Below are 27,958 nucleotides of genomic sequence, written 5' to 3' on the forward strand. Positions count from 1 at the left end.
CACTCAGATACGCTGTGACTTTTTTATTGGCCTCGTAGAATCATTGACCTTTTTTCTTATTTAAGATCTAACCAATTGATATATCAGTGGAAAACCAATGAAGTTTCCCCACGGCCCGCCACTTGACAGCCGCTCTCTGGTTTTGTAGACCTCGACGCTGGTCACTGGTATAAAGGAAGGTGGAAGGCATTTGGTGAAAGGCAGCCCGCAGACTGCTTTGGAGCAGAAGGCCCGCCTCCTCTCCGCTGCCCTTGCCATTAGACACCACTTTACTGTGGAGAGCTTGAGAAGAAAAAGACACATGTCAATCATCTGCTAAAATACCATGTATACTCTCAATCAGGCAAACTTTTTCATAAAGAAGTAGATTTTTTTGGCTTTGTGGGGCATACAACCTCTGTCCTGACTACTACGCTTTGCCATTATAGAGGAAGCAGCCGTAGACAATATGTAAATGAACAAGGCTGTGTTCCAATCAAACTTTATTTACAAAATCAGGGGGCAAGCCAGACTTGGCCAGGGGGCTACAGCTTGTCAACCTCTGTTCTAAAATAGCTCAGTGTGGTTAATTACTTCGTTCTCTTCATCTGAACAGTACTCTGCCTTCCCTCATTTATCTTTGGTGCTTGACTTCAGGAGTTGGCCTCGAAAAAAGGCACAGCTGGTGTGTATGTTTAAAAATCCTTGGACAAATTGTGTATAGATAGTGGAGAAAACAAACATTTATTCAACCTGTACTACCAAGAACTATCCATGCATTGTGATATGCATATAAAGCAGGTGCTGTGATCCTCATAGAAGAGAAACTGAGGCACAGAGAAGTTAAATAATTGCCTAAAGTCACATGGCCGAGTGGTGGACGCGGATGTGAACATGGCTCTGTCTGGCTACTTCTAACAGATCTTGGAATGGCTAGCTTCGGGCAGCCAGACTGCCTCCATGCCACCTGCATGATGACTCAAAAAGTAGAGCTTGTCAAAAAGAAAATTAGAGCTTGATCAACACAAACACAATAAATCCTTAAATATAATAACCTGCTTAAGAGACGGGCTCACATGGAAGATATCGATCTTCTTTTCCTCCATCTTAACCATTTTTAATTGTACAGTCCAGTAGTGTTATGTTCACGTTGTTGTGCAACCATTCTGTAGAATTCTTTTTGTCTTGCAAAACTGAAACTCTGTACTCATTAAACGACTCCCTCCCTATTTCCCCTTGGCTCAGGCCCTGGCGACCATCTTTCTACTTTCTATCTCTGAATTTGACTACTCTAGGTACTTCCTGTAAGTGGAATCACACAGTATTTGTCTTTTTGTGACTGGTTTATTCATTTAGCATAATGTCCTTGGATTCATCATGCTATAGCATGTGTCAGGCTTTCCTTTCCTTTCAAGGCTGAAGAATACTCCGTTGTATGTGTGGACCACTTTGACCCGTGGATGGGCACTCGGGCTACTGCGACTTTTCAGCTGTTGTGGAAAATGCTGTTAGAACCACGGGTAAACAAATCTCCCTTTAGGATCCTACTTTCAGTTCTTTGGGGTATATACGGAGAAGTGGAATTTTAGATCATATGGTAATTCTGTTTCTCTATTTTTAAGGAAGCCCCTAAACTGTTTTCCACAGCGGCTGCACCATTTTACGTTCCTACCAGCAGTTCTAATTTCTCTACATCATCACCAATACTTTTTATTTTCTGTGTGTGTGTGTGTGTGTGTGTGTGTGTGTGTGACCTTTTAAAATAGTAGCCATCCTAATGAGTGTGAGGTAGTTCTTCATTTCTTTTGATAAAAAAAAAAAAAAAATGGAATCACACAAGTTGGGAGCCTGCATTTTTCCCTTCAATATCATGAACGTATTTTTAAGTCAACAACTATTCATTTATAATATTCCCAGTGGCTGTGGAGTTTCCAGCTCCATCATTTGCTTACCGTCCAGCCCTGACCGATTTGCTCAGTCTCTTCCTGCCTCAGTTTCTACAGTGGTAAAATGGGGTAATAGATATTTAAGAGATCTTAAGAGAATGTTATGAGGATTGAATTAAGTGATTACTTGAAAAGAATCTGTAATAGTTACTAGTACATTGTCAGCAATCAATAAGTGCTAGCTATTATTATCAATACTTTTATGATTGTTTGCCCAGTGCATTGATGGATTTGTCTAATAATTCCTTACTGACCTTACTGATCTAATAATTCCTCATGTTATTCCTGATTTTTCATGTAAAAAGACATGGATATTAGCTACATAGTTGCAATCATTTCTTTTTTTTTAATTAAAATTATTGGGTGACATTGTTTAATAAAATCAAATAGGTTTCAAATGTACAATCCAATAATACATCATATGTATACTGCATTGTACGTTCACCACCCAGTTAAATTTCCAAATATTTGACCCTCTTTGCCCTATCTACCTCCCCCCTTCCCCCTTCCCTCTGAGTCATTTCTTGTTTTAAAGCCATCAACAGGTCCCTTTTATCAGGGATTAGTTGACTAAGGAAAGAACTCCAGCCCAGCCAAGACCAGACTCTACTCCTGACTTCCTCAGAACAGCCTTTGCTCACCTAAAGCAGTCTCCCTCCCACCCACCCACAGAATACACTGCTCTGGCTTTGGTTTTCAAACAAGTCCTTTCATAATTCATCGCCAGGGTATCTCACCTACAGATCTGTGGACCCGAAGGGTTTGACGGGATGGGCCAGGGGTGCGGGCAGCTCAATGATGCATGGCCTGGACAAAGTTTAGTCAAATATTTACATGGAGGAATGTGGCATTTCCTTCCCTGGTGATCAGATTACCATCGGAGTCTTATCTTTCCCCATAAAAAGACGTGTGGACTTGTATTAAGTTGTCAGCACTAGAAAAATAGAAGGTCCAGAATAGAACGCCTGGGAGACTTCCCAGTGTTCTTCTGTGTAGTATCATCCGAGGGCAAGAAGGAGATGATGCTGGAGGAGGGGACCTGGGGGCTTTCTGAGGCCGGGAAGCCCATGAGGTCAGATATGCTTTGGTGGGCCGTGCATCTGCCTTCTCATTAACCCAGGGCTTTTTGGGTGGTCAGAAGACCCTCTGTGCATTGTTCTCATCAAGGGAAGGGTACTGCTAACGGCTGGGGCGGATGCCTCACACATCGGAGGAGCCTCTTTCTCAAAAATGAAGATGAGTACTACTGAGAGCATGGACGAAGAGGCCGGGCAGGCCGGGATCGAAATTCTGCCTCTGACACTGTAAACTTTCATCACTGAGCAGATCATAAAAGCTCTCGAGCCCCAGTCTTCTTGTCTGTAAGCTGGAGACATCGTGACCTGCTAGAAAGGTTCTGCGTAAAGATTAAATGTGACAATATGTGTAAGGTTTCAGAGTGATGGTTTGTTCCATGAGATCAAGAGTGACCACAGCAAGTTAATAAGTTCCCAGCTGATGTACAGAAACTGGAAATTTGTGGAATCCGGGCGCTCCAATGTGGACAAATACCTAACTCGTAATAGCTGTTCTTTTTTTTATTTCTTTTTTTTTTAAATATTCAAATTCAGGCTCCTAGAAATAAAAAGAACTCTAAGTTGGAAAGTATTGATGCAGACCAACATCATCACACACAAGCTTCACTGTGAAAGAACTCATTCTAGTCCAAGTCTAAAGACATCATCATATTTCCCCTGTGGGGTTTCAGTGTCACCTCAATAAACTCAGAATAATTCACTCATCCACCTATTCATTCCACCAACAATCACTGAGGGTTGACTGTGTTCCAGGAGCCGTGGTAGGCACTGAAGCCCCCCTTTGAAGGAAACCCAGTCCCTGCCTTGTGGGTGATTCTGATGGAGGAGAAAGACCTCTAAATCAGCCATTTCGTGTCGTAAACTGAAAATTAGACTCTGAGCAACACGCACAATGATAGAAGTGCACACAGATGGCAGCAGACAATGGAATTTCAAAGTTGGAAGGAAACTTATGGCCGGCCCATCCAAACCTTTCCGATGCATGGGGTCTGCAGCCGTGGCCTCCCAGCTTTGGCCTCTGCATGTCCAGTCTCATGGTGTTCATGGGTCACCAGCACTTCCAGCCCCAGGCAGCCTGTGGACAGCTCCGAGGGTTTGAGAGCCTCTGTTTATGCTGAGCCAGCATCTGTCTCCTGGTAACTGCTGTACAGCCCCATGCACCTAATGCCCTCCTCCTTCCACGTGACAACCCTTCAGATGCAGGGAGACAGCTTTCAGCTGGCAGGCACGTAGGGGTGATCTCGGCCCCCGTTGCAACACAGAATACTGGGGAGCTCGGGGACTCATTCGACTTCACGAAAGGGCTTCATTGATGGAGAGACTGGCTCATTTTGGACCTATTCGGATTTTAATTACTAGCCTTACTAACTTCACTAGAATTTATATTTCTTAATGTCCTCACATAGATCTGGTAAGATGGTCCAGAATGAATTATCCTTTCTATTTTGTTCGTAAATGAAACAAGACTCCTAGAGGTGGTGTGCTCAGGGTTGCACATACCATGTGGTAGAGCTGGGACCGAAATCCTGAATCCCCGATGTAGAGCTAATTCCACCTGGTGTCCCATCCCTTCCCAGCTCGTTGTCCTACGTCCAGTCTGTCCTTCCCATAATGTACTTTACGGTCTCCCCTGAGATTCATCTTAAAATACTGACTACATTGTATCACTCCCTTCATCGGAAGTCCCCAGCGACTTCTCTTACATCACAGAATGCACCTCCGAGTCATCTCCTTGTTGGGAGTTTCAGAGATGCCGGTGTGGAGGGATGAGACACAAATGGACACGTAACAGTGATAGTTCAGGGAGAAGAATATGCACAGGGTATTCTGAGAACACAGGAGCACAGCGAGGGTCAGAGGAGGCTTCCAGGAGTTGGGGCTGCCTGAGATGGAATTTAAAGATGTGTTTGCCAGTAGATCAGCAGGATTCAAGAGGACCTGGAGGAGAGGCACAGCTTGGTGGCTCTGGGTGCTGGAAACCATAAGAAATTTGGTGTTGCTGGACAGCTAGGTACAATACAAGGCTCGGAGAGGGATGAGGCTCCTGGGAGGCAGGGCCAGGTCCTGTAGGCTGTCACATTAAGGGGTTTGGACTTGTAGTCCGTGATGCACCCAGTAGGATTTGAAGCCGAGCAGTGGCAACTGCATTTGAGATTCGCATTGGAGGGCCAGCCTGTTGGTGGTCCTGAGGAGGAGGGTCGGCTGAAGTCAGTGTTGGGGGTGGGTGGGGTGGGAACCAGTTTGGCTAAAGGTGAGGTAAGGAAACTTTTGCCATGATCCAGGGGAGAGAGGATAAAAGGAAATGGCAGTCATCATAGGAAGAGGAAAGATTTTCACATATTTTAGGAGAGACAACTGGAAAATCTGTTGACTGGGTGGCTGTGGAGATAAAGGGGTAGCAGTGAGGCTGCTGATATGTCCTTAGGGACGTCCAGACTGTGAGGAAGTGGATTGTCTTATTGCCACACCTGTACCTAGAACGCAAGGAGGCATTGCAGTAAGGAGGTATGTGATTACTTATAGCAGGTGCATTGGTTTACTGTGGCTGATTTAATAGCAGAATTCCCTTTCATCTTGGCGTCATGGCCAAGACTGCTGGCTAGTTACTTACACCTGTTCCTCTCCTTCCCGGGTACTCCACTGGACTGGCTTTTTCCTTCCTTCCTCCCTCCCTCCCTCCCTCCCTCTTACTCCACTGGACTGGCTTTTTCCTTCCTCCCTCCCTCCCTCCCTCCGTCCCTCCCTTCCTTTTTCTCTCCCTCCCCCCCACTTCTCTTTGTCCCTGCCTTCCTTTTTCTCTCCCTCCCCCCCACTTCTCTTTCTTTTTTTTAAACGGTTTTTGAGGTTTTTTCCCCCAACATTGTTGAGCTATAATTGACATATAACATTGTGTAAGTTTTAGGTGAACAGAGTGATGATTTAATATACATACATAGATACTTGATCCAAAATGATCACCACTTACTTTAAGGTTAGTAAACACTTGCATCACCTCACATAGGTACCATTTTGGAGGCTGGGGTGAAAACTTTTAAGATCTGCTCTTTTAGCAACCATCGACACAGCCTTGTTGACTGTAGCTGCCACTCTGCATTAGATCCCCAGAACGTATTTTTCTTATAACTGGGAGTGTGTACCTCCGTGTACAATTTCTTAGGAAATTCTTTGTCTCTATTACCATACTTAGAAAGTGACATGATGATCAAGAAGAAAACGAAGGTGGAAGAAAAAGAGAAAGAGAAAGAGAAGTTAATCAGTCGAACTCTTCATTCGTTTAGGTTTGACTTCTGTAGATATCAAATTCATTACCTGGCATGAGCTTTGGGCTAAACCCACATATTCCCAGTGACCAAAGTCATGACCAGTTCGCGGTTTTGAAAGCGATGCTGCCTTCCCTTCGGCTCCTCAAGTTCTTCCCTTCCACTTGGGTCTCTATGCTTTAGCCACCCTCGTCTTCTTTCAGTTCCTCCCATGAATTTGCGAGCGCTGTTTCATTCACCTGGAGTATCATTACCCCTCACGAGTTCCTAGGCAGCGTGTATTCATCCATCTGCTTTCTCCTTAAGCATCACATGCTCAGGGAAGCCCTCCTTGATCCTGAGACCAGAGGATGTCCCCGAGAACCCTCCCATGTGGCAGTCATTGGGATTTTGATTACATAATAACTCACAGTTTAGTGCTTGTGTCCGTTCTTTCTCAGTAAACTAGAGGGCAGGGATGGGGTCTGTCTCATCGGCTTCTCTATCCCCCGAACCTGGCAGAGGGTACACAGTGTTCACTCCATAAATAACAGGTGAACGTGAAAAGATTGTCTCTTAGTGAAATAAGAAGAAGCAAACTTAAAGAAAGGCTGCTCTTTCAAATGGCTTTCTGAGAAACATGATACACATGTGAAATTCTGAAATGAATCAGGCTACTTGGTAATTTGATACTGACTTAAATCTAAACCAAGTAAGGAGCTGTCCCATTTCACAAGTGAGGAGTCAGAGTAGGGTGCAGGCCTGCTGCAGAATCCCCCTGGTCATGCGTCAGTGGTGAAGGCGTCTGCCACTCCGGGCTGTCCCTGCTCACTCCTGGGTACTTTCTGCTGCATGTTGGCATGATGGTGACTTGGGGGGGCCTATGGCAGTGAGCCCTTGACTTAAAGAAAAGGGGGAAAACATTAGAGGGGGAACTCCGGCTCAGCCACTGTAGGAGCTCCGTGAGCTCGGGCGACTCTGAGGCTCCGCTCCTAACCTGTAACGTGGAGGGAAAATTCTCTTTCCAGAGTCTACTTATAGAGTTGTTTGCAAGGCTCAAATGTGGGTGGATGTGCTTTACAGAGAGACTGGCACTTAGCTCAAAAATTGTTAACGGACATCCACTGCTTTCCCAGTATCGGGATTTATTTCAGATGCTTAGGACATGTTTCATTTGAACTAATAAGTCAGCAACTCCATTAATAAAGAAAAAAGAGTACATTATTGCTCTTAGATAAAATGGCCGATTTAGTTCCTGGCCCAGTGGCAGAGACCTGAAGACAGTGATTTAATTCCCTAATCGTGAACACGTACCTGCTTCACAGAGGGTGAGGTGCTGAGCGCCCAGGGGGGCCACATTGAATGAGGCCATTCTTTGAAAGATTTGTTCATTATTAGCAGACGAGATGCTATTAAGGAGTTTGTTTCTCTAGATCCAGATATTTTTGAGTACCTACTATGCCAGGTATGCTGTGTTAAACACTTTTCACATGCTGTTTTGTTTACTCCTTACCCTATATGAATTATTGTCCCTAATTTTGTGATAAGGATATTCAGATTCAAAGGAATTAGATAACTAGTAAATAGCAGAGCTGGTATTTGAACCCAAGTCTGTCTGAAGCCAAATCTCCTTGCCTTTCTAAACATACTGCATTCTCTCCCTGGTAAAAAACACATTCCATGGAGAGTGAAGACCAAAAGCTGAGATAGGAAAACTTCCAGTCTTATTAGTAATAATAATAACCATGAATATTTATTATTTCCTGATAACTTCTGAAACAACCAGTTTTTTTTGGAATGTAGAACTTTCCATTTCCTTTTATAGATGCTCACTCTTTCTGATTTTCTCTTTCTCTATTTGATGGTGCTTGAAATCCCCTGGGTAGGAAGGCTGTTTAGCAGGGTGGAAAAAGCACTGGACTGGGGACTGTTTCCAGTCCCAAGTCTCTCCTTTGGGGAATTCATTTAAGATCTCTGAGCCTCATTTTTCTTATGTGTGAAATGGGGATAATTATGCGGCTTATTTGCAACATTTATGGATTCTGTGAGGATTTATCAAGATAATTGTGCAATATTATGCAGAAGACTCCATGTTATCATTCTAAGGCAGAATCTTCTTTGTTCCCACTTTCTCGATGCCTACAGAGCCTCTTGGTATCTCATACCTGATAATTTATGGTTAATTGGACATAATAGCAAAATCCCTCTTCTCATGACATATATGCATCCAGCAGTGTTTCCATTTTTGCATACAGGAATGTTTTCTAATTGAAGGGGATGCAATTCTGTTTTGAGGTTGTGGAATCGAGGCGCCACTAAATTGAAATTCATTTGCTTTCATTGACACAAATTGAATTCTTCATTTGTGGACAGCTTTGCTGCCCAAACCCAACCTGTTACTGCAGCCAGTGGCCTTATCTGGTGAGTCTTGCCACTGTCAGAATCAAAGCCAAATATTGCAGAGACTAAAAGCGTCACTGTTTCTGTGACCACAGAAGCCTGCTTTGGTGATATCTGTCCTTGTCAGCGACCCTTGATGGAGTTAGAGCCCCTTAGTGCATTTTTGTTCTTTATTATTATCTGAATAAGTTCTGTACCCAGCTCCCTTTGCCTAATCTGAGGAGACGGAGCCAGCCGTGAGTGAGTCCTAGGGTCCACTCCATTGCATTTCCACAATTTTATTAGAATGGCTGGGTAGATTAGCTTTGTTAAACATGGGGTAACTGTCTTGGGTGCTCATCAGAATCTTCCACAGTTCCTAGAATGTGCGTGCGTGCTGTGTGTGTGTGTGTGTGTGTGTGTGTGTGTGTGTGTGTGTGTGTCTGTGTGTCTGTGTAGAAGCATCTGTGGAAAGAGAGCAGGATGGGGAGCCAGGAGACCTGAGTTGCTGGATCATGGTTCTGCTAATCCCAGAAGTAACCTTGAGTATGACCAGAAACCTTTTGGTCCTGTTTGGTGATATAGACAAAGTTCCATAGGGGCCAGGGGGTGGCAAGAGAGAGGCAGAGAAGCTTTCTCTAGGGGCACATTTGTGAGTTGGGCTTTACATTATGAACTTGACTTTATCAGGCAGACAGAAGCAAAGGCAAGAGAGAGTCTTCACAGGGGAAGCTGACTGAACAGAGCAGTGCAAAGTTAAAGCCAACGGTGGGTCTCAGGAATGGTGCCTTTTGACTATAGTGAGAAGGGCAGCTGTGCCGGTAGAGCCTGGAGAGGTAGGAGCTTGAGGCCAGGTCACAAAAGGCCTTGAGGACCAAGCTCAGGTGGTCGCACTGGGCAGTGGGCAACTGTGAAGGTGGTTGAGCCATAGGTAATGAGGAGGGAGCATTACTACAATTTTTAAATATTAAGCAGCCAATACCCAAAATACAATTTTAAATGTAGCTCGCCAAATACCTTACCAGCAAGCCAAAGGGACCATTTGTTGCTCGTGTTCACCCCGCGTGATAAGTGAACTACCATGTATACATCCCCGTTTAGCAGATGGTGAAGTGGAAGCTTAGAGAGGTTAAATGCTCAGGGACATACCACTCAGAGAGTTCAGTTAAAAATAGTGTTTCCGTCTCATGTCTCACATTTCTGCCTGATAGGATCCTGTTGGATTCTTCTAGACTTCAGTTAGGGTTTAGGTAATGTTTGCTCCGATGCATTACAAGGATTTAGACGTTCATCCAAGATTCTGAAATGGAAAGAGGCCAACACTGCATCAGTTAGAATTCAGCCATTAATTCTTAGCAGAGATATCATTTGGCCTGTCTTCTAATCATTTCTTACTAAGAACCAATATATCATTTTCATTGGCTCTAGGGGAGGCTGAAACTTGTCTGAAGGATTCTGAGCAACTAGAAATTTTATACAATTTTCTCTATCAAATCTGATAATATAGAATTCAGCCACTGGTGTTAATGCCACAGCGGAGGCCTAAGTGATTCTGGGAGAGCGAAGAAATTTTAGTCTTTACAAATACCTCCAGAGCGGGGTGATACTTAGACTTGTCGATAAACCCAAAGAATCTACCTGCCTGGCTCGAGTTTAACAAGGATTACAATATTGCATCTCAGGGCTAGAAAGAGTCGGACTGTGAAAGAACTGGATACTTCCTTCCTGAGTTATATTTCTAGTGATTATAGAAATAAATTATCGCTTTGGGGCATAGCGCTGTGGGTTGGCCAGTCTGAGGTGAAGCACTCACTCTGTAACTCCCGAGTGTGAACTCTGGGAAGTTACTTACCTGACCTGAATCTCAGTCTTCACACCTGTAAGGTGAATCTAATACCCCCTTTCAAAGAGAGGCGTTGTAGGAATGTAATTTGCAAGCACATATCCGGAGCGGGTCCCGATGTATATAGCAAATACTCATAAAAATTAGCCGAATCTGGCATTAGTTCTGTTCTTCGAGTCCCGGTGTTTTGTTTGGTGTTCGTTCTCCCTAAGATTCTGCTATCGTAGTAGCTCTAGTTTTCTCTGGTCTCCCAGATTCTGCTCCAGCTACTTATGGTGCTGTTTCAGGTCAGACACACCGGCGTTCCGTCTCCGAGTCTGCGGGTCTGCGGGTCTGCGGGTCTGCGGTGCCTGCTTGCCGTGGCGACAGCTTTTGGGACTGCATTGTTTGGGATCCAGGCTGAAACCAAAGGCTGGTATCCTTTCCAGCATCCAGATATAAAAATAAGTGCACTGTTGAGATTAGAAGGAAGAACACATTTTTGGGCTCCCAAAAAGTCATTTAAGTATATAAATATATAGGATGTCCTATGACATCCTAAAACATAGAAAACAAATCTCATAGGAAACCAAATTAAAGCTGGAACTTACTTGGAAGGAGATGTTTTTAAATGTGTATGTATATATTCATGTATGTAAATATGCATGTATGTATATAGAATATAGATATGACAAAGCACTAAGAATTTGTAGCAAAAGATCAAATTCTAAAATACCGTGTTTCTCGTCTAAATATATTGGTGTGTGTTCATCATCATTGGGTTTCAGTCGGGCAATTCATTGTCTTCTGTCTTGAAATGATCACGTCCTTTCTTTTTCGTGTCCACAGCTCTGGGTTGCTCAGCGATGCCAAGAAGTTCCCTGCTGCCACACTGACGGGGACAGACTGGAAACGCGTCATCTGATAACAGAAGAGGCTCCAAGCCAGGTAGCCCAGCCCCGGGAGCGAACCCTCGCTCTCTGCTTCCCGCTCAAAGATATTGCACAAGTCACTTGGCCAGGTCAGAGGTCAGATTTCTTGGGAAGGAGTCTAGAGCTTTGAAGTTCACGTGGAAGAGGTTAATTAGGGAGTGGCCTGGGGAGAACACCTGTGATGTGGGAGGAAGCAGGACCGGGCAGAGGGAGAAGGTGGACGGTGGTGAGCTTTCGATGGCACCCTCCTGCAGTCCCACAGGCACCCCTGGAGCGAGGATGGCCCTTCAGAGTCGTCGCAGTTGAGGACAGGTGATAGGGCTTTTGTACGTCTTTGTTGACCGGTCATAGACGAAGGCTGCCTTCTGAGAAAGGGTGAGAGAGGAAAGCTCTGTCTGGCTGAGTCTCGGGCAGCAGCCAGAGCTCCTGGGAGCAGGCAGGTTGGGCGCTTCCTTCGTCTGGGCCTCCTGGGCAGCCCGACATGGCCCTGCCTACATGCTCACCGTGTCACTGGATCAAGCAAGTCTCCTTGGCCGTTCTTCCTAAAAGTGCACGTCCTCCCCATCTCATATCCTCTCTCCCCCAGCTTTGTTTTGCTTGTGACTGTATGCCCTGTTCCTGAAATGAGGGTTGGCAGAGGGAATGGAATCGAGTGGAATAAACAAGTGAAAAAATATGACATATACTGAGTGTCTACCACATGGGAACCACTCAAGTTCTAAGTATGTGCGGGGATTAATGTAATCTTAACAACAGCTCTATAGGGAGGCCCTTTTTTACCCTCATTTTGCAGATGAAAAAACTGAGGCTGAGAAAGTTTCATTACCTTGCCAAGGTCATGCAGCTTTGGAGTGTCGTGTTCAGGATCAAAACCAGGCAGTGACTAGGAAGACCAGGTGCTGTAGGCGTAAAAAATAAAAAGCAAGGGATCGTAAGATGACAAGGTCCTTGTAATCTGTGAGGGCAACAAAGGGTTGTGTCGCCTAAAAAAAAAAAAATGGCGGTGAGATTTATACTCCAGACCACTCTCGCCTACTCCATCTCTCGCAGGTCCACAGTCAGAGCCCCAAGTTGCCTAATAAATAGAGCCACCAAACTGCAGAATCGAACCCTGCCTTGGGTTAGTCAAGTCAGGTTTTTATAGAATTGATTTTGCCAGTGATTGCTTAAAATATTTTGAAAATAGTACATGATCTCAGGTTCACAGGGCTGGATAGTTTTCTAGACCCTGAGATCATGAAGAACATAGTGATGAGCTATTGGGTATATTTTTGAACCAGAAAATTGTGTTATTTACTTCAAGGAGCCAATGTACCAGTCCTGTCTTTCTTTGATATTGATTAGTATCAATGAATCTTCATTTGAGTGGGGGAAATGGCAGGTTGCTTTGTGTTTATTTATTTATGAGCACTTGAATTCACGTTTCTACTTCCCTATGTCCCCAGCCCTGTCCCAAAGATATATTATCAAGGCAGCTGCTCTGGAACTTCTGACTGAGCAGGTACAAGTAAGAGAATCCTAACTCTTAAGGGTCTCCTTCAGAAAACTTGGAGCCTGCAGCCCAAAGAACGTGGAAGCGGGGCCACAGTCATAACAGAGACCATGTGGCTTCATGGCTCCAGGAAAAACCACAGAACAAGAGACTTAAAAGGAACCTTAGCAATCAGGAGCCTCAAAATCTCAGTGCGTAGATGGTAGAACTGTGACTCAGAGAGGTCATGTGGCTTTCTCAAAGTCGCACCGTGCAATAAAAAGGGAATGTTTGTCTTGGGGAAAGGAGAGGATCTTTACAACAGAAAGATGAGGTGCATCCATGCCCCACCTGGAAGCGTGTCCCTGTGTGTGCTCGCCCTTGAGAAAGCTGTCCAGGACTTCCTGCCAACCTCAGCTGCCAGAGGCAGGCTTTGAGTAGGTGTCCCAGGTTCCTACATTCACTGTGCTTCATCTGGGTACCTTCCAAAGTTACAGCCTCCATAAAGCAAATGTAAATTATATTCAAAGGAACCAAGCCTCGACCCTTATGAAAAAACAACTTGAAACTTCTGCCTTTATTTTCTCCTCTAGATAAACATAAATGGCATAAGAGAGGCCTTGGGGTAAGGAAAGAGTCACTGAATCTTTTGTTTCTGTCCCTGGTATCCGTAGCATTTTTTGGCCACCTGCAGGGGTGTAGACCCCCATAATAACAAGTGCAGCAGGTCCTGGCTCTTCGGGATCATAGTTGGGGTTATAAACCTGAACTTGGGGTTATAAACCTGAGGGACTACACTCACAGTAGTATGCGTACAAGAATCTTCTCTGAGAGGTGGGTGCCCAGCTTGCTGCTTTATGTCACCCACGTTCTTGCATTTGGGCCTTAATCCTTCAGGTGGACATTTTTAATTCCCATTTCATAGATGAGGGTCAAAGAAGTTAAGTCACTTGCCAGGGTCACACGTTTAGGAAGAAGAGCGCACAGACAGAATGGTGAGTGCAGAGCTGGAGGCGAGCTGTTCTTTGTTTGGGGGTGGCAGGGGGAGAAGGAGCTAGAGGCAGAGAGGAGGCAGCTGCCACGGCTCAGTGGACTGTCATCACTGAAAGTTGGAAGGGGGAGTTTCTCAGTTAATGCTAAATTATGTGTAACTAACAGAGTGAGAGGAGAAGAAGGAAGCCTGGTTTCTAATTTTACCTTTTGTGGCACTCTGCCTAAAAGCCCCTCAAGGTGGCCGGAAGTTGGAAGCCCTCAAGGGGCAGAGCCCTGGAGCAGCATGCAAAGGCGCTGGGCGGGGTGGGTGCCAGGAGGTGGCATCACATGGCTTCTGTCGGGGTCTCTGGCTCTAACTGGCCATCAAGATTTCTTCTCTCTGGCTCCTCATTTGCATAGTGGTGTACCCATATGGTGCTGTTTTATTTACTTCTTCAAGGAGGAGTGACTACTCTAGAAAGAGAGGAAACCAGAAGTCTTGAATTTCTGAAACCCTATTTCTGTCCCTCCCACCTGCCCACCCTCTCTCTGTCAACCTCTCCAGTCTTTGCCTCTTTCTCCTGTTATCTTGGCTTCCCCCCCACCAGCTTTATTGAAACATAATAAACAATGAGTTACTCGTATTTACAGTGTAGAATTCAATAAGGTTTTTTTTCAATTATAGTTGGCATACAGTGATATACCAGTCTCACTTGTGGAGCATGGTGATCAGAGATCCATATAACTCGTAAAGCGATCGCCCCACTAAATCTAGTACCCTCCGCCCCTTACATATTTATTACCACATTATTAACCATCTTCCCCAAGCTACACTCTGCATCTCCATGTCTATTCTTCAACTATCCATTTGTTCCTCTTAATCCCTTTGCCTTTTCTTGTTCTCCCACCCCCCGCCCATCTAGTTAGTAGCCCTCTAAATATTCTCTGTATCTATGAGTTTATTTCTGCTTTTGTTGTTGTTGTTGTTTATTTTGTTCTTTAGATTCCATACGCATGTGAAATCATGTGATATTTGTCTGTATCTGACCTATTTCATTCAGCACAACACCCTTTAGGTCCATCGAGGCGATATTTTTTCCCATCCCCCTTTTTTTAATCTGTGTGTGTTTTTTAGTCTGAAGTGAGTCTCTTATAGGCAGTATATGAAGGGGTCTTGTTTTCTTATCCATTCAGCCATTCTATCTGTTGGTTGGAGCACTTAATTCTTTTCCATTTGAAGTACTCGTTGATAGATATGTAGTTATTACCATTCTTTATTCTGTTTTTGATACACGTTTTTCTTCTTAAACAAGTCCCTCCAACATTTCTTGTAATACTGGCTTGGTGTTGATAAATTCCTTTAGCTTGTTTTTGTCTAGGAAGCTCTTTATCTGTCCTTTGACTCTCAGTGATAGCTTTGCTGGATAAAGTATTCTTGGTTGTAGATCCCAGGTTTTCATCACGTTGAATATTTTGTGTCAAGCCCTTCTGTCCTGCATAGTTTCTTTTGAGAAATCAGCTGCCAGTCTTATGGGAGCTCCCTTGTAGTGAACTAGCTGCTTTCCTCTTGCTGTTTTTAGTATTCTTTCTTTGTCTTTAACCTTTGGCATTTTAATTATGATGTGTCTTGGCGTGGGCCTCTTTGGATTCCTCTTTTTTGGGACTCTCTGAGCTTCCTGGGGTTGTATGTCTATTTCCTTCACCAGGTGAGGGAAGTTTTCCATCATTATTTCTTCAAATAGCTCTTCAACATCTTGTTTTCCTTCTAGTACCCCTATGACACAGATATTTTTACATTTAATAGTGTCCCATAGGCTTCTTAAATTATTATTGCAGTCTTTATAAATGAGGACCTTACTTGAGTGATAGGATCCACTTCTTCCAGTAAACGGTTGCCAGCAGGTGTTTATCTTGTGGAGGGGTTTATCCCAGCAGCCTTTCTAGCCAGGGTGAGTTTAAACATGACCTACCCCCATTTTTTTCATGATGAAGGAACACTCAGAAGTTTAAGAAGTGTGCCAAGGCTGGTTCTGCTCAGATCAAAGGTTTAAATTATATGTTGCTTTGCTATTCTTCTTGGATTTCTTAAAAGAGACCTCTTCAATTTTGCCATTTTTGGTGTGGATTTTGCAATTTACACTCAGTCCGTTAATGCTCTTCAAGACAGAGTTTTCATCCTGCTTTGGGGGTAAGAGAGCAAATGTTTTGACCTTCCCTTGTTCTTAGAATGATTCTGGGTGATTCAGTGACTCATTCATTTGTTCTTGGCTCATTAGTGTATAGTGGTCAAATGCTTGAGAAATATTAAACAACAACCAAAAAATAGACAAATAAAAAAGGCCTTTAGAAGTGCAGCTAAAAGAGGATCTGTAACTCTTTAAATACTTTAATTCCATGTTTATTTATTAAACAAGCATTTATTTTAGGGGCATGATGCACCAGGCACTGGGCTAAATGCCCAGGATCCAGAGCTGGAGAAGAGCTGGTGTCTGCTTTGAATCTGTTCAGAGTATGTTAATTTCACAACTCAGAGTTCACAGCTGCACAAGAGTACAGAAAAGGGCCCAAGGAGCTTTAGGCACAGGGCCCAGGACAAAGCTCTAGGAAATCTGTGAACTCTGTGAGATGCTTAATGTAAGATTTTATTTTCATATGCAGTTTTCTGGAAAGAGGGTTTATAATGTTCACTGGATCCTTAAAACGTTCATGATAAAAAAAATGTTTCAGAATCATGGACTCTGCAGTCACAGCAAAAATTTTGAATGACTTACCCCTGGTCATGTACAAGTGGATCTCCCCTCATTGCTCAGACCCGATGGGTTATCTGCATTTGGGGACTGGTCTCTAAGTCCACCTTCTGAGAGTAGACTTCTTAAAAACTCAGTCAATGTCTCTGTCATCTGTACTCTAGCACAGGGCCTTGTACCCATTGTCTCTACATCTTCCATCGTGCTTAGCTCATGTCTGGCAGCAAATATGAGATCCACGAAAACTGTATTGATTCTTTGTCCTCCAACCTTGTTACCCAGTTCTTTATTCTGGCTTCCATGTTCTTGATTCTGCTCTATCTGTGGCCACTGTGAAATATTCTGCCTCTCCCAATGCAGGGTGGGAATAAGGAATTTTCCTTAATTGGCTTATGTGTACACACACATGCTTACACTGAAAGTTCTCTGACACGCGCACTGCTAATGCTTAGTTCCTTAACTATCATGTGGAGAGAGGTATTTGGACACCATATTAATAATAGCTCACAGTGTGTATGTGGCACATTCCATTTTCAAAGGCATTTATAAACACTGGAAGATGAAAGCATGCACCACCCATCTTGGGAAAAAGGGAATGTTAATCACTACCTTGTCTGTTCCTCGGAGAGGGTCACAGAATCTGAGAGCTGGGAGGGATGTCAGAGGTCACTAGTGCGATCTCCATTTCCCAGAGGAATTCTCTTTCTTGTGGAGCCCACCAGGGAACGGGCGGGTGTACCTTCCAGTCTCTTTTGTAAGTTCTCACAAACTCCGCCCTCGTGTGACTGTCAATAATCATGTTTGTCTAGCCCCTCCCTCTCCCTTCCTCCCGCTTTTCCCTTCCTTTCCTTTCCGTTTCCCTTTCTCTTTCCTGCCTCTTCGGTTCTCTCTTTCCCGCTTTTCGTAGAGCCCTGCCAAAATTGTAGACGCGTGAACAAAATGATAGTGTTTTAAGCCATTACATTTGGGGTGGTTTGTTATGTATCGGAAGGTAACTGTAACCCCTGGGCAGACTGGGATATGTGATGGCCCTGGTTTTGGTGACGTTTCAGGCAGTATAGCACCTTGCTACCCTCACACTGCACCCAGCTTCGATTCTCCTTTCTTTGCTGCAATTCTGTGCTCTAAAGACTCTGAGGATTTCAGTTCCACACCTTTGCTTCTCTCACCTAGCATAGCACCTTTAGATGCTATTGTAACTCTGCTCTGCCACTCCCTAAAGCGCTAATAGAGAGAACTCTGACTAAGCTGTCTTTACTCTTTTTAGCTAAAATAAGAGGAACATTTATTTTTTGTTGATTTTTCAAATTTTTCAATTACAATTGACATACAATATTATATTAGTTTCAGGTGTACGACATAGTGATTAGACATTCCTATAACTTACGGAGCGATCTCCCCAATAAGTCTAGTAAGGGGAACATTTATTAAGTGCCTGCTGCTTCTCAGGTACTGTGGTCAGTGCTTTTCATGCACATAGTTTTAACCAAAATGCTATGAGGTAAATGATATTTTTCATGCCATTTATAGACCAGGAAGCTGAATACCAGCGAGTTTAAGTAGCTGATCAAAACCTCATAGCAAAGAAGCTGTAGAACTGGGAAATGAACCCAAGTCTGTCTGGATCCAGAACCATACAATTAATATCATGCTATTTGTATGGCACACAAAAGGTGTTTAATAATTCTAATGCATACTCTCCACCTTTTTGCTCCAGGCATCCCTTTAGTTTTTTCAAGCATGAACTATCTATTTTTGAAGAATTTATCTACCAAATAACTATACAAAATAGCTATTAATTTCTTTTCTAGTTTTTTATTAACTGAAGTTATCGGCATTTTAAGAACAGTAAAATACTCGTCCTCAGTATTTCGCTATTGTTTGCAAAGCACTGTATGTCACTAACCCCCGGTAACTCGGGGAGGTGACCGTAGTGTCCGTTTTTTGATGAGGCAACAGAATCCTCGAGGGGCCAAGTTTCCCATGAACACACAGCTAATAAGGAGCAAAGCTGGGGTCTACACTCCATCTGATTCCAACAACTCTGTTCCTTTCAGCTGGCTCCTTGCTTCTCACAGCTGTGACACGATCAGTGCTTGCAAACTGAGCTCAAGCAATCGCAGCCAAAAAGCACAAAGAATTTAAAAAATTTAATTAATGTATGCAACCATGTCATGGATTACTGTATTAATTTTAAGGACCCCATATTTGTTACCATAGATAACCAGTTAGTTTGTACTAAGATTATCTATAGGAGAGAAATTAGCAGCATCATTGCCAGACTTTACATTCAGATTTAATACCATTTTGTGTAAATAATACTGAGAAGCTACAATAGCAATAATGGAATAATAATGGAATAATAGTTGCAATTTATGGAACACTACCTTGTGCCCAGTTTTGTGCTAAACATTTGATTGCGTTTTCTCTAAATCCCCCCCACACAATATTTCGTCTATATTTTATGGAAAGGTCAGTTTCTGAGAAGGGAAGTAAGATGTACAGCGTGGGCCTTGGGATTTGGGTCCAGGTCTCCCTGGCCCCAAAGCTGGGGCACTTAATCAGTGTGACGCATTAGCAAAACATCACCCACTTTGACATAGGCATACAGGACTTTCAGGCACCTTGACAGCAGAATCTTATATCATGAGACAAATGAGGACCATCTGTTGCAGTTGTCTGATGCTGTTTCTAAAGCATTGTGCCCGACTGCTAAAACGCAGGAGTCGGGTTGGGGATGGTTGGCATTTCCCAGAATGCTAGCGGTGGCTGTTCTAAAGGTCCTTTTTGAATCTTGGTGCTAAGAAACAGTTGTTCCAGCTGCTGCTCATCTCTTCCACTTGGCATGAAGCTTCTTGAGGACAAGCTCATTGAAGATACTCCATAGGTGTTGGGTACAGTGTCTGACACGTAATATGGCCTTAATAAATGTCTCGAGTTGCTGTGGAGTTATGGGTGGGGAGGTAAGAGTTGCCATTATTTGCTTTGCATGTGGAGAGGGGAAGAATGCAAACATCCTAGACTTCATGAACACAGAAACGTCGGCCTTGGGTAGGAAGAGGGGGAGTTACGAATGAAGGGGCACGTGATAGGAGCCGCAGACTCCTCCCCGCTGGGCCAGCGACTGACTGCGTGGTTCTGGGGGAGTCCAGTTTTCCTCTCGGAGCCCGCATTTCCATCGAGGATAATGTGACCTGCTTATCTTTTTAAGAAAAGAGTTGTGAACATCATAGGACAGAGCATATGTGAAACGTGGAAAATAATGATGTGAATTCAACCACGGCAGTGATGAGGAAAGTTTCCTTGTGTTGATCACCATCCTAGCATCTTCATACAGTGTCCTCACAACACCCCTGGGGGTCACTAGCTATAGTTCACAGATGAAGAAACTTCGAGATATTATCATTGTTAATTACATAATTATCAAAACCATGCAAAAAAAAAAATCCTGATGTTCAGTCAGTTTTTTGGGAGATGGCAGAGTAAGAGAATTGGGGAACCAGAGACTGCACTTTGCTGGCCAAAAAGCAGCCCTTGTGGCGATGTCTAACGCAGGGGACACCTATGCAACATTAGGGTCACCGGGGATTCTTCTTCTTTGAAGCTCTTTATTGAGGCGTGATTGACATATAAAAAACTTTACATATTTAATGTATACAACCTGATGAGTATATGCCCGTGAAGCCATCACCACAGTCTGTGCCACAAACATATCCATCCCCTCCAAAAATTTCCTTCTATCTTCTTTATTTATGATTATTTTTTAAGGTATTCTTAAAAAGTGGACCTCGTGCCTCCAGTCAAATACTCTTCGCTATCCATAGTCCAGGAAACTGCCCAGATCCTTCTGAAATGGACCTGAGGCATGCCCAGATTGAATTAAAGCAGCACATTCTGAAGCCAACGGGCTAGAGTTTGGGCAACTTCATTACCTCATCCTCTTTGCTGTGTTGAAGAAACAGAGATAATGACACTTTCCCAAGGCCGAGGCTGCGTAAGTGTCAATTTGCGAGTGTTTGTAAATGACTTTGAAGATGGCAAAGGTTATTTAAGTGCTAAGTAATATTATTTATTGTAGTCCCAAGCACCATTTCTCCTCCCCATTGTCAGGCTACAAAACAATAAGGGACATGGTTAAAGAGCCTCTCAAGTATCCAGCCATTAATAGATGAGGTAAGTTTGGCCTGAGCCCTGTGATGGTATCTGCAAACCTAGCATAAGCTTTGCAGCATTTTCGTGTGGGCCGGCGGTTGCCTAATTTGCCCTTAAACATGCCAGTGGCAGGCCGTGGCATGGGTTTGGCACACAGGTGATGCAAGCGCTCTTTGGACAGACCTGGGTTGCTGACGTCATGCTTTGCTGTGAGTTCTTTGAGATGCAAATTAGGTGGTGGAGGAGCCCCTGGTCCTTTCATCATCCACGTTTAATGGAAGAGAATTAACATTCCTCCAGCCCTTCTGTGTGCCAGCCACTTTTCTGAACACGATTTCACCTATTCTCACGACAGTCCAGCGAAGTGTGTATGAATGGCCCCGCTTAACAGATGAGAAAACTGAGGCTTGTGGAAGCCAAACCGTTTGTCCCTGATCCTATAACTAGTAAGAGACCTAGTGAAGATTGAATCTAGGACTGCCTGGCTCCCAAGGCCGTGTTCCTTTATTCCATTAAACCGTAGGTGTTATGCCCTACTCTACTCCACCCCGACTGCCTGGCCCAGTTTCCCAGAATCCCCCGCTAAAATCTCTTCATTGCCTTCCCATTGCTCTAAGTGGAGGACAGACCGCTCCTACTGTGGCTCTGCCCCGTCTGCCTCTGGCTCCCTCCTGAACTTCCTTCCACCCCATGCTCCGTTATTTCATTTCCCTGGACGTGCCGAAGCCTCTTTCCTTCTTGGCTTTTGCACAGATTACCCGCAAAACTTTATCTTTTCCTTTTTCTCCAGCTAACTCCTGTTAACCCTTGACACACCATTCTTTTGGGAATGCCTTCTCTGAAACTCCAGGCCAGTGGTTCTCCATTGCGGTCCCTGGACCAGCAAATGGCAGCATCACCTGGGAACTTATGAGAAAAGCAGATCCTCGGGCCTCATCTCAGACCTGCTGAATCAGAAACCCTAGGCAGAGGTCCCAGCTCTCCAGGAAAGTTTTTGCCTGCTGAAGTTTGAAAATCACTGAAGTTCTCCAGCTTGACACTGTTGACACTGAAGGTTTTTAGCAGCATCCTGGCTTTTACCTGTTCGATGTCAGTGGCACTCCTGTTGATGTCCACGCTTCCTCCAAGTCACAGCACCCGAAAATGTCTCCAGACATTGCCTCATGTCCCCTGGGGGGCAAAATTGCCCCCGGTGGGAATCACTGCCTTAGACTGAAATATGTCTCCCTTCGAGACATTCCTATGGTTGAGGAACAGGTGAGGCAAATTAGTTAATAACTTATCGGAATCATTTGTTTATGGCATGTCTTCACTGTCATATTTCCAGCAACCAATGCACTGCTGGACACCCAGCAGGTTCTCAGGACATACCTTTGTACTGACCAGGTGCCATGGCAAGCTTGCACCACCCCTCCTCAAACCCAAACCTGTATCTGAATTTTTGAGAGGTGACAGGACTTGGGGCAATCCTAGGCAAGCAGGCTCCTTGAAATACTTTACAGTTTGAAAGCCAGTCCCCTTCATCAGAATCCTGGGAGCAAAGAGGATCTTTCATGCCATCTGGGCAGGGTCTAAGTACTGCTGCTTTTAAAACATAGTAGCCGAGAATGGGATTAAATGCAAGAGAGGAAGAAAAGGTTCTAGTAAGACGATGCAGAAGGCCTTCACCAGAGAAATGCTCAACGCTGCTGTCACTGAAAGAGAAACAAAACCGCATTCTGCCCGCAAGAGCAATAAGGAGACTGTTGGCTACGAGACTTGACTCAGCCTCCCTCGTGGTGGCTTAGGTCTTTTTTTTATGTTCAAATTAAAGAGGAGGGGAAACGGAGATTCTGATCCTTCTGCCACCCCACATTTGCTCAGCCTGAGAAGTAATTGCTAGAGCCAGGGTAAAGGAAAGCTGCATGAAAGCCTTGCTTGTGTTGCTTTTCTAAGTAGATAATCAGCAGCATCCTCCTAGCTCCATAGGGACTGGTTGTGGACATGGGACCCTTGGTTGGCTACGTGGACATCTGTCCTTCCTGGGGCTCACACTAGGGAATGAGTCCTGCTGAGTCTCAAAGGAAGTGCTGCAGACGTGTGCTAACCTCAGGCTTTGTGTAACCCGTTGATTGTTACAATTTGGGAGTTGCAGTTGAGGTATGAGAAGGTATGAGAGACAGTTTTTTTCAAGTTTATGTATATTTTTTTCCTCAAAGAAAAATTTAACTTTTTTCTTGACATTTGAAAGCAGAAAGGAATGAGGAAAGAATAGAACTTTCTCTATCTAAAAATTTTCACGTTGTTTTATTTTTTGTTTCATTTTTGTTACCAGGTCACACCAACGTTTTCTTTTCTGCTTCTCCACTTAACATTATCTTTTAAGCCTGTCTCCAGTTTTTGCAAAATGAGATTATTTTCAAGGTATTACCTAAATTCAATTTCAAGTCATTCCCAAATGTAAAGTCATTAAAATGCCCCAACCTTAGCACCAGAAATACAATATTCTAGCACTTACTGATTTGTTCACTTAAAGCTAAAGACTGAGCTTACAATTTCTTTGACACTAGAGCTCTAAAGAAATCAGTAATTACGAGTTTACTGCTCCACCATTTGTAATAATTTCCATAGGACCGGAGCTAAAGCACAATTTCAAACACTTTGGTTATGGTCTCTGTGCCAAATTGATTTAACTTATCTTGTTGTTGGCATTCATTGTCATTGTCAAAGAGCATCAAAACAAACATCTTATGTATAAGACTCTATCTTGTTGTTGGCATTCATTGTCATAAAGAGCATCAAAACAAACATCTTATGTATAAGACTTTTATTTTTTTTTCTGAAATTAAGAGCATTTCCTTTAAAATGAGGTCAGAAATTCAATCACTGGTTCCAAAAACATGAAGTCATCTAACCTTGATAATATTTTTAATGAAACTGCTTTCCAAATTATACTTCCATTAGCGGTATTTGAATGTATCTATTTAATTTACCTTTATTAATATCAGGTGATACTTAAAAAATATAGGACAGAGAAAACGGCCTCGGTGTTTGCATTTCTTGGCTAATGGCTCAAATGGAAGGGAACACGGCTGTGCGTGTGTTTGATTCGCAGCAGACATACATGACACTGGAGCGTAATCCCTTTGTCCCTCACTCTGCACCCTACAACATCAAGAAAAACAGTTTGGCTTTGATGAGAATTAAGGTGTTTTTCTGCCAGAAACTTCTATCATGCTTACAGTCATGAAATCCATTTTAAAAACGAGTGAGAAGAATGCCCCTCCTCCCAGCCCCACCCCCATGTAAATTCACATTGTCATGAGAGCTGGATCCAACGATAATTCGTAGGCATGCGTATTTTCTTACGGAACCAAATTACCGAAGAGAGTTGTAACCTGGTTTCAGATACGCCTGGGTTTCCTCACTCAGAGACACTTTTCGTCTTGCAAGCAGAGCAAAGCGGACTGGTTTAAAAGCGAGGTGTAGTTATCCAGTGAACATAAGTGACGGAGAAAACACACACTGAGGAGAATTCTCTTTCTTCCCCTTTCTCTCTCCACCCTTTCATTAGGCATCTGTTTAGTCTGAGGTAGAATATATGGCAAATAGGGATTCATTAGGATAATTAACAGTACAGTATCACTAATAATAGCCATGTGGCTTATTAACTGGTTAGGGTAAAACCCAGATTAGCTGGACTGCATGAGGAATGTAACTTTAACAAATTAAAATGTCAAGTTAGGGCTAATAATGATGATACCGTCTTCTTTAACTGTTGAAACTCATTTTTACCCCCTGACATGCATCTCCTTTTTTTTTTTTTTTCTTTAATTTTTTTAAGAGGTATAGTCCTGTTATGGAGATGAAATTTTCTTAGAAAACCTTACAAAATCTTTATTTTGTATAGGGATTCTTACGTGGGTCTGAAGACGCAGCTGTCAGAGACTGGTCCTTACTTCGCCAGCCTCCAGGGCATACTCTGGAAAGGGCCGTTTTATTGGTACTGTGCTGATGTAATTTTCCCTGTTGTAATGGAGACTGGCTAGCAGCACAGCACACCTGTCCCCCTTCTACCTGGGCAGACAGCCTACATTTCCCAACCTCCTCTGCATTTGGGTGTGGCCATGCGACTGAATTCTAACCAGCAGAATGTGATCGGAAGCGATACGTTCCACTTTGTAGTCTAACCCATGAAGATCTGTCGTGATCTCTTCCATGCTCTTTCCAGTCACGAGCGTGGGGCAGACACAGACAATCCCTTTACTTTAGGAGCCTCGTGTTGAAAATGATGGAGCCACGAGATGGGGGAATCAGAGGGCCACTGCTGATCACCACCACCCGTTTGGGATTTTACATTTGTGAAAATGTCTGTTGTGTTTCGGACATTATAAATTTTGACACTTGTTTATGATATCAGCTAATAATACTTTAATTAGTGCTCTTATGACTTGTTAGTAAAAATAATGTTAAAACCTAAATTTCAATTAACTGACGTTTATGATGAGTTGACTTCCAGGGAACCAAAGTTTTCTTACAGTCGATACAGACGGAATTAGCTCTTAGATTTAGAGTCGGTCAGTGACGATTCAGGGGGAAGATGCAGGTTCAGCAAGGAGGTTAGGGGGTTCTAGGGTTCTTATGGGCCGTCCCAGATCTTTCCCAGCCGGAGAATTAATGGAATGGAGTATCGCCTCTGTGTTTGGTCCTCACTTCTGTTAAAATGTAAACCTTCAACACCACATTAAGCTTTTATCTATTATTTAAACTGTTGTATGCAAGAAGGGTCTGAAGAACAGACGAAATGAATACTGACTGGCCTCTAGATAATACCTGTGAGGCATGTTGAGATCTCAGCTTTAATGCACTGTCCTGTTCCAGAGGTGAATGAGATGACTCTCTGAAAGAAGAGATTGCCTTTAAGTAGAGAACTGCAAGATAGGACACACAATTCTCCTCCTCCATCTGACTGCACACTCAGTCAGGTCTCTAGTGCACCGGTGGTCTACATTTCAATTGTCTCTTTGACATTTGGAGGTTCAGTTTTGAGGATAGGAGTTAATAGTAAAGTCAGTTAATGTCTGTCTTCTGATGTAGGGGTTTAGTGGGGTGGGTAGAGGGCAAGGATCCTTTTAAGAAAGAGACACAGACCTTGCCACATTTCTCTGAACACAGGAACTCGGCAGAGCAGTGACGTCCTAAGAATACAATGGAAAAAATTCTTTTCACAGATTGGTGCTAAATAGCTCCCTGGTTGTTCGTCCGGGCTAGATGCTTTATGCATTGGGTGAGCTCTTTCTTTCTTCTTTGGGGACTGATTCCCCTGTAGGTCCTAAAAACATTCGTGCCACTCAAAGATAGTTGACTGGAGGTGATGTATATTGAACTGGAGCTAACAAATATGCCCTTAGGTTCTTTTTTCTTCAAGCTTCTCTGTCTTTACTATTTCCCATAACCCTTCTGAGCCCCTAAGTTAAACTAAATTTGAATATATACACTCTGGAATATATATATATATATTTCATGGATGTATTTCTTCATCACAAGAAGCCCTGAGCTGGAGTCAGGAGGCTTTGATTCAAATTGTCGCCGCTAATTACACATGTCACTGGTCCGGTTGATTCCCCATCTGCATGACGGGAGTTGCAAGAGAGCGGGACTGTGTTCTCTGTGAGACAGCCACACAGTGCAGAAATTTCGAGTCCCCTCTTCATAGCCTGCTCTCCAGGTATAGCATTCTGCGATCAAGTGGTGTAACTTGTCCCTTACTGTGTATTTCATTCCTAAACCTTCTTTCTCCATTCTCTTCTCCATTTTCCTCTCCTTCCTTCTTTTTCTCTTGTTGATCTGGAGGGATCATTCAGTGATGGAGCCAGAATGATGGCTATGCCAAGTCAACTGAACTGTTGGCTTATCAGGAGTCGCCCAGACTGTGGGCCATTCATGCGGTCTTTAAACATTCATTGATCATCTAAGGTTTTCCAGGTACTATGCTAAATATGTTATTTTTCAGCCTAATTTTTACTGTGCTATTTTCTTATCGTGTAAACAGTACAGGCTGATTGTAGTCTAATCTGAAATTACCAAAAAAGAAAAAAAAGAAGAAATCATTTATAGTCCCATTTTCTAGAGTTTACCATTAAGGATTGGATGTATATTTTTTCCAGGGTTTTGAACATGTAAGTGTATACTTTAAAAAAGGGAAAAATATGAAAATATGTTGTACGTCTTATAACGTGATTTTTCACGTTAATGACCCATTGACTTCATGTCACTCTCCCTTCACTGTCGGCGGTTCGGATTGGAAGAGGTGTTCTTTCCCGTGAGTGATGTAGAGTCCCTGCAGGGTTCGTACCCCAGAAAAGCACTGCCAGAGTCCACTCCAACGTGAGCTTCAATTCAGCATTCAAAAGGAGGTGAAGGTGCAAATGATGTTCAAAAATGTCCTTATTTTGAATGATTTACAGAAAGCACTATGGCCAAGTCCGATTCTTTTTCGTGAGTGAGAAGAAGACGGCGAGACTGAGCGGATTCCAGAGTGAAACGTCTGTGTCGACGCAGGGAGGGCGCACGGACCAGCACGCCACCCTTCCTTCACGCCACCCTTCCTTCACGAACAAGTTTCCGGTGCCAAATACACATCTAAACATTTCTCAAATATTTTTCTAAGTAAAGCAGGAGATAGCCTGCTCATACGGAACACTCTCATCCAACCACGATCTAGCACCTATTACTATTTATAATTTTCAGACATTCATGTGCCAGGTCATGTGAATTATTTCACCTACATTATTTTACTTAAAAAAGTTTGTTATAGGAGAAACTCTTGCCCTCATTTTAACGTTGGGGAGTCAAACTCATAAAGATTAGGGAATTTTCCCCAAATCAAACAGCGAGTAAATAACAAATCCAAGAGGCAAACTCAAGCTGCCTGTCGTTAAAGCTTGAGTTCTGAGACTGCCATACGCTGCTGCCTCTGCCATGTGCAAAGGGCACAGGCTCCACTGAGTGAATAAATGAACCAACTTATCTTACAGATAGATCTTAATAAATGTTAATTGACTGGGAAACCACAGCTCCTTCTGATTCTCTCACCACATTTGATTCTCCACACCAAATGAGGTAGTAAATTACACGTAATGAACTTGCTGGCCAAAGTACATCGCCAAGTTTTTGAGACCATTTGAACTCTCCTGGGGTTAGCAACGAGTCTGAGTGCAAGGTCGCCGACAGCCATCTTCTTCCAACACGACATTCTCCCATC

General features: G+C 43.5%; 1 long non-coding RNA gene across 9 annotated transcripts in view; it reads left to right on the plus strand.

Annotated features, from left to right (window-relative positions):
- The window catches only part of LOC102895780, a 659,008-nt gene that overhangs the window by 329,267 nt on the left and 301,783 nt on the right, over window positions 1-27,958 (plus strand). For 6 of the 9 annotated variants that reach the window (XR_003042515.1, XR_003042526.1, XR_003042522.1 and 3 more), the window contains one exon: window positions 11,291-11,389. This is a non-coding gene — a long non-coding RNA (uncharacterized LOC102895780). Of the gene's footprint in view, window positions 1-11,290; window positions 11,390-20,331; window positions 20,349-27,958 lie in introns of those variants that run through there. The other 3 variants (XR_003042531.1, XR_003042539.1, XR_003042530.1) reach the window with 2 other exon arrangements.

The sequence above is a fragment of the Pteropus alecto genome, unplaced genomic scaffold (assembly GCF_000325575.1).
Source record: "Pteropus alecto unplaced genomic scaffold, ASM32557v1 scaffold238, whole genome shotgun sequence".
NCBI classification, from domain to species: Eukaryota; Metazoa; Chordata; class Mammalia; order Chiroptera; family Pteropodidae; genus Pteropus; species Pteropus alecto.